Genomic DNA, 14501 nt, shown 5'->3' with positions numbered 1-14501 from the left:
ACAACTACTTGCTTGCAACTCCATACTCATAATTCCTTTCTCACAGTTGCCTTGCTCGCAATTCCTTGCTTGTAATTCCTTGCTTACAATTCCTTCCTTACAATTCCCTTCCACTGTGGCACAATAAATGGCCATGAAATGTTTCTCCATCCTGAAGGGAGAAGAAACCACTGACACTTGTTCAGAATGACTTTATATGTAATAAACCACTGGTGTTACTAGGAATACTTTTGGGAAGCACACCACTTGCTGCCCTGCTACAGTTGGGGGGAGAATATTATGGAAAAAGGGCTTATTACCCCCAAATGCTGGAGCTACTCAGTGATTAGTGCCAGAGCAGAAGATGAATTAAAAAGCCCATATTTTCCACTTCAGGAGCAATGTTCCACCACTAAATTCAGGGTTTTTTGTAATTCCCAAGAGGATGCCAACAGGATGGATGAAGCAGAAACTTGTCATATACACAGACCTCACTTCCCATTTTGCCCCTTCTGATGAGGACCAGCACCAAATTACAGCACCAAGGAAGGGCTCAGCAGCACAGCCACGGAGTTGGGCACTTTCACCAGGAAGACGTGGGAATCCTCCCTGTCACCATCTCCCTCCCGCGCCTCTGAACAGCAGCCAAGGAAAACACCATTGTGTCGGGAGCAGACGAGGAGCCGGTGCCAGCGGGGTCGGAACAGCCGGCTCATTGTGTCCCTCCGGCTGCCGGCTCAGCGTCAGGGTAGCCCAAGAGCGCTCCGAGCCTTCCTCGGGATACAGAGGAAATGAGAAACATTACACGGCAGGGCCGGGCTGCGTGGAAGGGAAATGTGGAGAAGGAAAATAATCCTCCTTCCCAACCGCTCTAGCAGTGAACGGTGGCCCAAAACGGGAGCAGGGCTGCTGTGAGGGGGGGGATCAGCGGGATGGGAGCAATGCCATGGGTGCCGGACTCACCTGCAGCCCATCCGGCCCATCCCCTTCATCCAGCATGCCATCCCGCAGGTCACTAGGATGCATAGGCAGGTTTAGGGATGCTCCCACATCTGAAACCACTCCAGCTCCTTCCAGCCCACCCCTTCCATCGAGTATCCCATCCTCATGGTTGTTGGGATGCACAGGAAGGGTTTAGGGAAGCTCCCCCACCTGCAGTCATTCCAGCTGCTTCCAGCCCATCCCCTCCATCCAGCATCTCATCCCTCAGGTCACTAGAATGTTCAGGCAGGTTTAGGGATGCTCCCATGCCTGCAGCCAGTCCAGCTCCTTCCAACCCATCCCCTTCATCCAGCATCCAATCCCCTGGGTCGTTGGGATACATAGGCAGGGTTTGAGGGTGCTCCCACCCCAGTGTGCTCCTTCCCTTCTCCTTCATTAATCATTTTGCTGAAGGACAGTCATGCCACAGCGAGCAACTAACCCAGCCCAAGTTAGTCCAGGGAATCTCCTGCAGGTTTTAAAAGCTCTTCTAGAGACTTGATTATCCTTGTGGGTCCCTTCCAACTCAGGGTATCCTATGATTCTGCATGACTGTATCCTTGGCATCCTCACGTCTCTCTCCTGTCAGGTTAGCCAGCAGATTTTAGTGAAACCCTAGAAGTTTGAAGCATCCACCTCTCCCTGCTTCCACTCTTGGAGCAGTGTGGACTCTCTGCCTGAATTCCTACTCGGGTGGGAGCAGCTTGTCGTTGCACCCATTCAGCCTCATCGAGGCAAACACCTTCCAGCTCTGCTCCCTCCAGCATCCTTTCCCCGTGTTTCCCAGTGGCAGCCCCAGCTTCTCCACTTGGTGCTTGGTTCTCCCATTCCCCCCATTCCCATTCCCCTGGCAGGGTTAGGTGTGGACGCCGGGATCCCGGTGTTCTCACACCACCGGCAGGCTGTCAACACACAGCGTTGCTCTCTCCATCCCAGAACTTCCCAGATCCCCGTTTTGGTTTCAGTAGAGATAAAATGTCAACATTTTGAGGCACGGAGGGACGGCCGAATAGCCTGACCTGTCAACATCCAGAATGGAAAACACGCTCGTCAAGTGCTTGGGATGAGGTTCTAATTACTCCCCACATACCAGCCGGCATAAATACATGGAGTGATCCAAGAAAAGCACAATTCCGAGCCGAGAAGCTTTTGCTGGAGTTACACGCCGTCTCCTTTGCCCTGGGAGCCGGGTTTCACCTCCAGTACGCAGCAATTTGCTTCTGCTGGGTTTGTAGGGATCTATGGATAAGCCCCAGCTCAGGAGGCATTTCTCCAGGCAGGAAAAGAGAAGCACCTCTGTGGTGACAGGAATGGTGGTGCTGTGGGATACAACCCAGAGTGGAAGCAGAGGTGTGATCCTACGGATCCTATGGACCTCGGGGACATTCCAAAGCACCGGAGGATGCTGACACCTCATCCTTCCTGCCTTTGCTTCTGGGAGAGCTGAATGGGGAAGAGCTCTGCTACCTTGTTTCATAGAATCATGGAATCACTGAGGTTGGAAAAGCTCTTCAGGATCATCTAGTCCAACCTGTGACTGACCCCCAGCCCAGAGCACCAAGTGCCATGTCCCATCCTTTCTTGGACACCTCCAGGGATGGGGACTCTACCACCTCCCTGGGCAGCCCCTTCCAATGTCTGACCACCCTTTCCATGAAGAAATTCCTCCTGATGTCCAACCTGAACCTCCCCTGGCACAGCTGGAGGCCATTTCCTCTTGTCCTGTCACTTGTTCCCTGGGAGCAGAGCCTGACCCCCACCTGGCTCCCCCCTCCTGTCAGGGAGTTGCAGAGAGCGAGAAGGTCCCCCCTGAGCCTCCTTTTCTCCAGGCTGAGCCCCCCCAGCTCCCTCAGCCGCTCCTCGTGCTTCAGACCCTTCCCCAGCTCCATTCCTTTCCTGGGACACACTCCAGCCCCTCCAATGTCTCTCTTGGAGAGGCTCAGAACTGGACACAGCACTTGAGGGGCCTCAGCAGTGCCCAGCGCAGAGGGACAATCAATTCCCTAATTCATGGCACAGAACAAATGTCCTCATCTTAATCAACAGCTTCCAGGCTCCCCCACACCCATCAGGCATCACAGGTGGAGAGATGCTACCCCAAAAATATCAGAGAACTTTGCTTGAAGGAAATCCTCACCTCCCAGCCCCAGGTCCCAGCTCCTCAGAGATGTGGGGCTTCCTCACAATAAGAACCCTCACCTCTATAAAATCCCTGCCTGACTTTGGACAACCTGCCCTCTCTGGCCTGGCTCCAGGCTCCAGAGAGGGAGACTCTGCCTAAATCCCTGGTCCTTGGGGAGTGCTGAGCATGCTCCGAGCCAGGGCACGTCAGTGCTGCTGGGTGGGTTTGTGTTTATCTCCGTTAATCACTGTGAGAACTGGGCTCTCCCTGCCTCTTTCCCGCTCTGTGTATTATCATTTGATGCATCACTAATGGGTGAGGGAGGAAATAAACTAAGTCAAAGCCTAAAAAAACATTCAGGGAAGCAAAACTCCTCATTTTAGAGTAACAAACACCCTTAAGCACAGCTGGCCCAGCCATCAGCTCTGAGGACACTTGACCATGAGCAAGACCAAGGTTGGACTGAAGGATCAGGAAGCCAAAAGAGTCCCAGCAGAGACTGAAATGGAAAGGGAAGACACCTGGATCTGAATCAGCGCTGCCTCAGTTTCCTCTCCAGCCTTTTCCCTGCTGTGGATATTCCCATTATAACTTCCCAGCTGATAAACTGCTGCCTCACGAGTGGCACTTCGGGCTCAGGTCGGCACTTCCACACCATTCCCAAACACACTCCAAGGGCTTTGCTTGGTAGGTTCAATCTTGCTGTCTCCCACTTTGCCACATCCATGAAGAAAAGGCCAAGAGAAGGAAAACAGCTTCATGCAACACATGGATCCTCTTCAGGAGAGTCTTGGGGAGCAGCAGCAGCAGCTGCCGGCAGTGCTGGGCAGGCAGAGGCTCTGGAAGCCCACGTGGGGGGACCTGCCCTCTGCAATCCATTTAGCACTTGGCACAGCTCTGAGGGCTATTTTTAAAAGGTATGCAACTGTCCCAGAAACCCAACTTTGAAGTGTGGTTCAAGGCTTTGTTGTTGTGCAGAGAAAGGGCTTTTTTAAAAAAGTTTTGTAATTAAATGCAAACACAAGTGGGTTGTTGGCCCGGGGCCAGGTGAGGCAGGTCAGCTCCGCTCTATCCACCAGGGCTGGATCTGTCCCTCTCCGCTTTCAACCTGAGACACCATGGGCCTCCTCCCTGCTCTCCAAAACGTTGTGGTTTGCTGGCGATTAGAAAAATTTGTTTTGTGGCCACTGATAAGTGCAGGGAGAGCAGAGGGTTCCTGTCCCTGCTCTGCAGCCCGGCACTGGCATGTAGAGATCAGTGCTCTGGGTAGGTGGGAAGAGGACTCGGTGAGAGGTGCCAGTGGGATCCCTCTGGGCGACCACAGGTGGGAGGAGAGGTTGGTCTGAACACCCCCTGCATCCTCTTCATGTGCATCCCTGCTCCCAGCCTGCATCCTCCTCTTCCTCTGAGGAACCCAGACTTTTCAGTGCCATGTTCTCAGCCACATTTCTGCATCTGCTGGGGGTAGGTGGTGCCCCATCCAGGCTGATCCTAGAACTTCCAGGAGAAGCAATGCCAGCCAGTAGTGCCAAATGAATCCATCAGGATTGCCCAAACCCCTCCAGGCTGGCAGGAGACGCCTGTAGAAGCAGTTTGCATCTCCTGGCTGTGTGGTTTTGGATGTGACAGAGCCACAAACTGCTTTAATTTATCATCTCCCATGTCCATCCAGGCTTGGGAAAAGCCTTCATCCTTCCAGGGCTCCTGAGTGTCTCCAAGTCTGAGCCTGTGGTGAATCCTTCATCCAGGGAATCCTGATTGCAACAATCCAGCTAAGAAATGACATTCAGGCTGGACATATCTTGGGGCAACCTGGTCTGGTGGACAGTGTCCCTGCCCATGGCAGGAGGTGCAATGAGATGAGCTTTAAGGTCCCTTCCCACCATCCTTTGATTCCGTGATTCTATGAAACGCCAGGAGGAAGGTGGGATCCCCTTAAGGTCCTTCCCAGGGAGGTATTTTGGAGGTGTTGCTGAGTGGGAAGCCTCGGGCAGCACCGGGTGTTGCTGCAGCCTGGTTTTAACCTGGGCTGGGGTGGGAAGGTGCTAATTAAACATGACAGCTTGTCAGGAAGGGGTGTTAAATCATTCCTGCCACCCCATTTTTCTGGGCAGCTCCGGGCAGCCATGGGGAAGAGGGGGGGACAGGCTTAATTAAAAAGTAGCAGATTCATCCCAAAAATAGATCAGGCTTTTTTTTGAAGGGGACACTGGTGGTCACTGGCAGCTGCATTTTTCACATGCCTCTGGAGGAGATCTCTATCCACGAGCTGGTCTGGATCCTGCTGTTGGCTGGGGACACATTCATGCCCAGCTCCTTCCCATGGGGCCACACCTTGGGCACCAGGACAGTCACACAGGGATGGAGAAGATCATGAGAAGGGAAGGAATCGGTGCCAGCCTGGAAGACAGGTGGGCAGGCAGCAAGGGTTGGCACAACACTGAGCTTGTGAGGAGGCCAAAACACAGAGCAAATACCTGCTTGTCGCTGTGCCAGCACCAGCAGTCGTGTGCCGCGTTCCCAGTCCCTGCCAGGTCAGCAACAGGTGACCATGAAACATGTTTCAAACCAAATATAAGAAAACAGACTAAAACCCAAAAGAAAACACAGGCGACAGCGCCAGTGCTGGTCTGTCCCTGCTGGGTTTCGTTTCTACAGAGCAGGACCCTGCAGGAAGGGGGATGTGTGTCCTTGCAGAGCAAAATTCATCCTGCATCCCACTGTGTGGGGGATAGGGATGGTGCCAGTGATCCTAGGAATGGTGGGAAAGAGTCAGACCTCAGGCTGGTTTGCCTGTCATGTCTCTGAGAACATCCCATAGGGAAGGACATGGGGACAGCCCCCCAGGCAGAACCCTACCCACGGGAATGTCACTAACTGCATCCTAAAGCTCCAGGTTGACTATTCCCTTCAGAACTGGAATTGTGGTAAATCTGGATGTATTTCTTAGATAAAAGTGACCTGTCCTTTTCTGAGATACTTCAAGCTTTGGGTTTCATCCTCTTCCACCAGTGACTTCATCCACAGACTCTTTGCTCCAAAGTCTATGGGACACTGGATCCCATAGACTTTGCTCCAAAGGGAGCTCCATGGCCTGATGATGCTATCCTGGAAAATTCATGCTGGCAGTCCACACAGGACCCAAACCTTCCCTCCCAACCATCCCACCATCCCACACAGCACAGTTTTCCCTGAGTTCTGCCTCTGGTTCACCAAACCTGAGGCCGGACATTGCTTCTTCCAGCTGTTATAGGATGGGGGGAGGGTGACACGTGGATTCCTGGCATCACGGGGGATGCTGCTAAATCCCTTGGCCAGGGACTCTGGCCAGCCAGCAGCTGGGATTTGTAGGGAACCAGGCAAACCCCAAACAACCCCGGGGTGTCTCCCATGATTGGGATGTGGTTTCCTCTGCACAGCACATCCATCCTCGCTGTGCTTGTGATAACAGACAGCCCAGGGCCGGCTCAGACTTCCCAGGAAGCCACATCCACACGAGTAGGTGTTAAGTGACAAGGAGCACCATTGGCCATCCCCTCCATGAGTCATCCAGCTTCCATTTCCCGGTCATCTGCCCTTCATCAGGAGGGAGAGGAGAGGCCCTTCCAATGCCCAAGAGGGAATTTAAACTGGGAAATCCTTTCGCTTGACCCCAAGTGGACAACAGAGAAATTGAGGCTGATTCAAATATGTTGGCAAGGCAAGACCACGCTACCTGCAAGTTATTCCTTGGAAGTGCAACTCTGGTATCACTGAGGTGTGTGTAAATGAGAGCAAACCCCATCAGAGCCGATGCTGTTGCTCCCTGTACATTCCCATATCTGGACTGAGGAATTAAAAGCTGCATTGCAGCCTGAGGTGAGCTGCAAAATGAATGTCCAGAGTCAGGCACAGATACCTTCAGGGGTCGATTCCCAGCTACATTAGGGCCCCTTTGTGCTCCTCTAGCCATGTAAAGAGGTCTCTAAGTGAGTGCAAATTAAATTTAAGTTACTTTTGCTTCCTTTTTAAGGCCCCTTTATACTTCCAAGGAGGGGTAACGGAGCCTCAGAGTGACTGGGAGGCGGGAAGGTTTCCCTGCCAGGCACAGGCAGGTGAGAGCCCCTCCTGTGCTCCCATAAAGCGGCTTTACGGGGTGCTGGCTCCAGCCATGCCGGCGCGGTGCCACCGTCCCGGGGACAGCAGGTCAGCAGGAACCACATCAAGACATCCCACATCCATGCACGGCCAAGGCCTCTCTTCCAAGAACAGAACAGACTGCGTTGTGAATATTAAACTCCCAGACTTTTCCCTCATACAGGTGAAGGTATTTCCCTGTATACCCTGGAGTCTCCACACAGTTAACTGGTCTGCTGGGGAGCATTTCTCCTGTACCATCCCAGTTAAGGATGTCTCTCTCTGAAGCTGTTGGCTGGTGCGCAGCCAGTTTTTGCATTTATCCCCAAATCTGACTGTATGCCCAAAGCAATTCCTGCCATGACTGCTCATACAATGTTTGCCGATGGCAGAAGTGGGTGGTGGGGTTGGGATGTGATGTGTGTGACGGCGCAAGCAAAACACATCCTCAGCTTCTCCTCCCAGGCACAAGGACCATGGATACACCCTGACCTTCTGCACAATCCCCAAAATCCCTCTTTGATCACAGTCCCACATGCCACTCATTTATGAATATGACAAACAAGCTCAACCCATCCCAAGGTCCGTCTGCCCGCACGGCATCTCTCCATTAGTGCACCTTGCACAGGTGAACACCCAGCCTGTCAACATCCTAGCTGGAGGAATTGCCTCTCCCAAGAGCTCAGGTGCCAAAAACCTCCCTTCCTTATGGAGCCACTGATCGGTTTTGCTCTGCCAGCCCTGGGTTCCCAAAGCCACTCAGCTCTGAAGGAGTTAACGGAGCCGAGTGACTCGGATTCCTCCACCTAACCCTCCAAAGTCCCGCAGAACCAGACTTGGCACTTTGAGAAAGCTCCACAAATCCAGAGGCTAAAACACACTGCTGCCTTCCGTTCGTCAGGAGAAGGCAAGTCCCAGCTAATTGAGGAACCAGAGCCTTCCCCAACCCCTTCCAGGCAGCTTATTTATTTAGGGGCTTTTTTTTCCCCCCGTCTTCTTTATCCTCTATTATTTTTTTTTTTTTTTACTCTTCCCAGGGCAAACATTAGGAAAGGAAAGCGCAAATTAATTTGGTGAGGAACGGCTGCAATTTATGATGCTCCCCAGCTGGTGAGGGCTGTTAACCCCATCTGTACCTCGAGTGCTGCATCCTCCTGCCCCCCCCCGAGTCCCCCACGATCCCATTTCTCTGCTCCCCATGCAGGGATTTGGGAACAGCATAAGGAAGGCAAAGGGAAATGGTAGCAGACGCCTTTTTAATTTCCTAAATCTTTTTCTTCCCCCAAAAAATCTCTTCCTCCCCCTGCCAAATGTCAGTTTTACCCTAAACCTCATTTTCCTCCCTAAATCTCATTTGCCCCCATTTTTTCCCTGCCTTGCTGTTGCTGAAGGTTCCTCGAGCGTACGGTAGATTATTTTCTATTTTTCATTTTTTTTTTAACTCCCTCTGACTCCTGCACACAATTCAAAGGAAATCTGGGAAACCAAATTCTCAGCTCTCCAAAGCAGCAAATGGAAAGTCACTTAAAGGGACAGTTCTGCCTTAAAGCGGCAGTAGCGCTTTTCTCCAGCGGTAGGAAAAAAGGGGTTAAAATCCCCCTACCCACCCCCTAAGGAGAAAACCCTCCCCAACAACAAGCAACACGACCAGGCTCAGCCCTTTGAGGCCACCCCATGTGACACCCCGCTCGCGACCCCCCTCCGCTGTCCCCGTCCCACCCCAGCCCTGGAGCGTTCCCGGCGGGATGCACATCCCGGGAGTGGGGTGGTGGTGGGGAGCAAATAGGGGGGGAAATTCCAGCACCTCCCATGTCCCCGCATGTCCCTCCGCGAACCCTGCCGCACACACGATATTCCCGGGGCGGGGGGGTGTCCGTAATTTCAGCCAGACACCGGCAGAAGGGTTAAGGGGGGGGAAGGAGGAAAGGAAGGACCGACATCAGGACCGACATCAAAGGCAACTTCTCTGCTCAGCAGATGAGCAGATCCATCCTCACTTCATATTTTTTGCAGCTGAAGTCGGGGGGGGGGGGGGGGGAGAAGGGGGGCTGCATTAACTCCTTCTCTCCCGGGGGGTGGCTCCGCCGGGGCAGAGGTGACACTTTCCCGGGAGAGGTGGGACCATCGCAGCCGGTGACAGGAGCGAAGAGGAGCTCGGGACGCCGAGGGGTTACAGGGAGCAGCCCCTGGCCCGGAGGGGGGGTCCCGGGGACAGCTTTAGCCTTGGGAAGGAGGAAAGGGAATGGCAGTGATTTTTCTTTTAAAGTTCTGGGATGACACAAATATCCCAAATAGTTTAAGCAAAGCAGCATCATTTTTTAACTCTGACAAACCTCGTTGAGTCATTGAATGAGAGAGAGGGGGGAAAAGGGGGGAGAAAAGTTGTGTTTGCAGAGCAAAAAGGCAGGAGCCTCCAGAGAGGGGAACAAACCCAGGGAAAGCACTGGAGTGAACCCCTAGCACTGACATGGGGCAAACAGCACATTCTCCTTCCCCCCAAGAAAAAAAAGATTTATGTGACACCAGGCAGCAAAGCCGCGATGCAAAAAGATGTTTACTCACCTCATCATAAGCCAGCCGCAGGGGAAGGCTGCATTCTCCTGGAAAAGGGCTGAAAAATGAAAAAGTTGGGAATTAGGAGCTGCCGTCTGGCCCTGTGCAGTTGCTCCGTACTGTGGGTATAAAAAGAGAAGAAAGTCTTCATCACTGACCACAGGCACGGAGCTGCTCACGCCCCTCGCGCCGCACCAGCCAGTAGCGCACAGAAGTTGGGTTACGGGAGAAGGAGAGGAGCTGAGAGCAGGATATCGGGATTTATCTGCTCCTCTGGCACGGGAGAGGGGGGGAAAACGGGACAGGAGTGGGGAGGGAAGGGGAGAAAAAAAGGGACATAAAGGGGAAAAGGAAAAAGAGGGGTGGAAAGGGGAAAAATGTGATAGAAAGGGAAAAAAGGATAGAAAGGAAGAAAAGGATAGAGAAAAAGGGATAGAGAGGGGAAAGGAAAAGAAAGAAGGGGGAAAGGGATAGAAATGGGGGAAAGGGGATAGAAAGGGAAAAAAGGGAAAGGAGAAGAGGGAACAGAAGGGAAATGGAAAAAAGGGGATAGAAAGGGGGGAAAGGGATAGAGAGGGGAAAGAATGGAAAGGGAAATAAAGGTGATAGAAGGGGTGGAAGGAGCATACAAAGGGGGGGAGGGAAATGAAAGAAAAAGGACAGAAAAGGAGGAAAAAAAGGGATAGAAAGGGGGGAAAATGGTATAGAAAGATGGGAAAAAAAGAGGAGGATAAAAAGGGGGGAAAGAAGTGGATAAAAAGGGGGAAAAAAGGCTTCATTCCGAATATGCCACAGGAGGAAAAGTGAGTCTTGTAGTTCAGCAGGGTGACAGACGCTGGGATGTGCCAAGTCCCTACGGACAAAAACCCCACACACCTCTTTAATCAGCCCTTTGGCCAAAGCCTTAATTAAAAAAGCTGCTACAAAATATCAGATAATGGATTGCATTTTCAGGCCTCTCTGGAAAAGCAGCTCATATGGCAATGTTTCTAAACTGCTGCCAGAGCAGGGAAAGCTGCCAGTTTTAGGTTACAATATCAAAGGCACACATCCTGCACACCAGCAACCCGCTCCCAGTTCCACCGGAGTCAATCCAGAGCCACCTCACGGCTCTGGAAGCAGCTGGGGCTGATTTGGAGCGGGGCAGGATCAGCCCCTGCCCTGCCAAAGTGCTGGGCAGGAGGATTTGGCCTGGTTTTCCGTCCAGCTCTGCTCAGGTCATGTCTCATGGTAAAAATTAAATAATTATAAATTAATGTAATATTTGACTCTGAGGTCAAAGAGACTTCCCCCAGCATGAGACCGACTGACAACTTCCACATCACGACAATGATTCCTGGAGCTCCCTGAGCATGGAGAGTGAGTTGTCATCTAATCTCAGCAATCAAGTGGAATTGCAATAAAACCCCTGGACTGGATGCCATCCAAGTGGCTCCAAACAGAGCAGCCCCTGGAAAAGCAGATGCTTATTTACAGCAACGGCTGCAAAAATCCTTGGAAAAGGGAATTTTGGACCGCAATAACAGATGCACCAATTTTTGACATTGTTTGGTCTAGAATTGCTCGTGTTTAACAATTTGGAATTGCTCAGATTTAATTATTTGGAGTTACTCGCATTTAACAACTTTTTCTTTGTCTTTTTTTTTGTGGTTATTTTCAGCCCCAGAAGGAAGCAAAGATTTCTTGGCATCACTGGGACATGGACAACCTCCCATCCATGGTTTTGCTCTCACGACATCCAATATCCCACAGAAATATGGGGTGTATATAGATAGATATATTAAAAATATGATATATATAATATATGATGTGTTTAAATATATATATTAAAATACGGTATATATAATATATGATGTGTGTGTATATATTAAAATATGGTATACATATTAAAATATGGAATATATAATATATGGTGTATATATGTGTGTATGTATGTGGTATATATAAAACATGATGTGTGTATCTATATCTCTATTTATATTTATATAAAATAAGACCCACTATTGGGATCAAAAGCTCTCCAAAGGCCTGTGCAATTTCAGCAAAGGCCTATTTTGATCAAAACCAGAACTAAGGGGCTGGAAAGGCTGGGTTTTTGCCCAACTGTCCTCCAGTTTATCCCAGCAACCCTGAGTCTAGCTCTCCATGGGGCATCCGCTCCAGGATGATGCTGGTTCTATCCCCCATCACCCTCCCAGTGCTGCCAAGGCTTTGGCACTGGTTTAGCTTTTGCTTTTCCAAGGTGTGGCTCTTTGCCTTATTTTTTCCCTGAGGAAAACACCCCAAAGCACTGAACAGCCATCCATCATCCCTTCCATGCATCCATCACATTCCAGGGAGAAGGGTACCAGTGCGCCAGCCTTTAGCATCCATTGGAAAAATATCCCTGGAATAGAACATGGACATCCAGAAGGAGGGATGAAAGAGGGAAAAAAGCTCATTTTAGCTAACGAGGTAAGTCCAGAGGAACTTTGAGATGCCAGGGGAGCTGCCCCAGGCTGAGCTGGGTCTAACAGTGACTTGGCTCCCAGGCAGGGCCGTTTTTAGAAGCCTCATTCCGAGGGCAAAACAATGAAATTTAAAATACACGCTGTATTCATGGATTTGTTTTGATCCCACTAACATGAAACCACTTATATAATTGTCACAGAGCAAACATCTCATTATGCACAAGAAAAGCAACCCTTCGCTTCAGTCCCCCCTCCCCAGTTCTGTTCCTTTTGCCTCGGCCAAGACGTTTCCCGTGTAACATAAATCAAAGCCAGGTGCATCTTTCTGCAAGAATCACCTCACTAACAAACATTGCTTAAAATACTGCATTAAAAAAACACCCCAGACCATCATTCTGAGGCCTCAGAATTCCCTTTTTACCAAGGAATAGTGATTTTTTTCCCCCAAGTGGTGACGACCCCATCAGCTTTTCATGCATTAAACATCAGAATCCAAGTGCCCTGTTCTTCTTCACACTGAATTTCTTCCATGATAATCTAATCCACATGCAAATTTGCTAGAAATCAGGTGGGCTCAGAACCATTTTCATCTTATACATTAAAAAGACGTTTCCCAAGTACAGCTGATGAATTATTTTTAATGGGACCAGATTATAAATACATATTATTTTACATTATTAATACACTGTAGTGCTGGTTCATATAGAAGATTTCCCCCCTGATTTGATCCCTTTTAACCAAAGGCTTTCAGCATCTTGCTGTGGCAGGACAGGGAATTTGGAGGACCGTGAATTTGGAATTTGCAGCCATGACCTGCTGCAATGAGCCAGATCATGATTTGGCTTTGTAGCTCCTCTTCTCCATCAGGGCATTCCCTACCACTTGTGTGAGATGGTTCCAAGGAAGGTGTTGAGGATCCAGTCTCAGAGACAAGCCGGGAGCTGATTTATAGAATCCCAGAATGATTTGGGTTGGAAGAGACCTTAAAACCTCTCTTGTTCCAACTCCCTGCCATGTGCAAGGACACCTTCCAGTGGACCAGGTTGCTCCAAGCCCCATCCATTCATGGCCAGGAATTTTGCAGGCAGCACCACTCATCTTTCCTATTTTCTTTTTCTTTCTTTCAGGCTCCTCAAAACCACAGTCCAAGTGACCACAGGCTGGAAATCAGAGACCAAGGCATGGGAGATTGTCCCTATGCCAGGAACATCGGGAGTGGCAGCACAAAACCCCCTGCAGACCTGGCTGAGGGGAACGGTGGCTCCAGGCTGGGCATTCCAGCCAGGTGAAAGCAAAGTTCAGGATCTGCTCAAAGTCCAAGGGAGGTTGAGTAGCCAGGGATGGTTTTGATTTCAAGTCCCACGGGGTCTGCAAGGCAGATTTCAAACCCACAGAAGTTGTTAAAAGCGTATTTGTGGGGACAAAACAACTATGGGACAGACGGAGCCAACACCATTGCCACCACGTCTGGGTTTGCAGGGATAAGCCAAGCCAAGTGGAACATCCACAGGGTCCTGGATAGCAGAAGGGGTCACCACCACAAGCAAAGGGGTGGCACGCCCCCAATCTCCTTTCCTACCTGGGTGCTCATCACCTGGAGTCCCCACCCAAGCCCCCAGTGTGTCCCATTCCATGGGGAGAGAACAACCACGGGATCAGAGGGAGGGAAAGAGTCACAGCGCTGTGAGACACAGGGATGATACACCCAAAGAGCCTGGCTGATCTCAAAGGGCTTCCATCAAACACCATGGATCACCCAGGACACTGAGCTACTTGTGACCCCTCCAAGAATGGCAACTAAATCAGGGAAACTTAAAGTCACCACTCCCAGAATGATTGCAAAGGGCCAAAACCCAAACAGGTCCAACATGGCTGTGGGCAACGAGCGGTCACAAAGCAAACCCTTTGCTAAAAATTTGTGTTAAAAATCCCATCCCTTTCCCACTGAAAAATTCACGGAAAGTTAATTTGCTTCACCAGCTCATACACAAAAGCAGCAGATGGTGAGAGAGCTGGGGTAGAGCTGGAGGCTGATCTCATCTGCAGGGTGGCAGAGAGGGCAGCAAAAGCCACGGTTGCTCTGTGGTGCCTTGTTCTTCCTTCCCAAAGCAAATTCCCTCCTCATAACCCATCTGTGACCCTCTGCATCCCAGTACAGATTTCCTAGAAATTAATTTTCTGGCTCTCCTCTAATCTTGCTCTGGTCTAGGCTGGCTGAACAGCAAAAGAAAAGCTGACACCAACAAAACCACTTTCTACCTCAGACCTGCTCCCACCTTTTCCACTTCTCCAATAGGGTT

The 14501-nt window shown here is 50.7% G+C and overlaps 1 protein-coding gene across 2 annotated transcripts in view; it reads right to left on the bottom strand.

Annotated features, from left to right (window-relative positions):
- The window catches only part of ZNF469 (zinc finger protein 469), a 225809-nt gene that overhangs the window by 40120 nt on the left and 171188 nt on the right, over positions 1-14501 (bottom strand). The window contains exon 4 of one of the 2 annotated variants that reach the window (XM_051805704.1): positions 9761-9809. The gene's annotated coding sequence lies outside the window, so the exon portion shown is untranslated. Of the gene's footprint in view, positions 1-9760; positions 9855-14501 lie in introns of those variants that run through there. The other variant, XM_051805705.1, reaches the window with a different exon arrangement.

Source organism: Manacus candei, unplaced genomic scaffold (assembly GCF_025592945.1).
Source record: "Manacus candei isolate 608988 ecotype Guabito, Panama unplaced genomic scaffold, ASM2559294v1 h1tg000065l, whole genome shotgun sequence".
NCBI lineage: Eukaryota > Metazoa > Chordata > Aves > Passeriformes > Pipridae > Manacus > Manacus candei.
The sequence above is the reverse complement of the archived record's forward strand: the minus strand, read 5'-3'. Positions and strand labels throughout refer to the sequence as shown.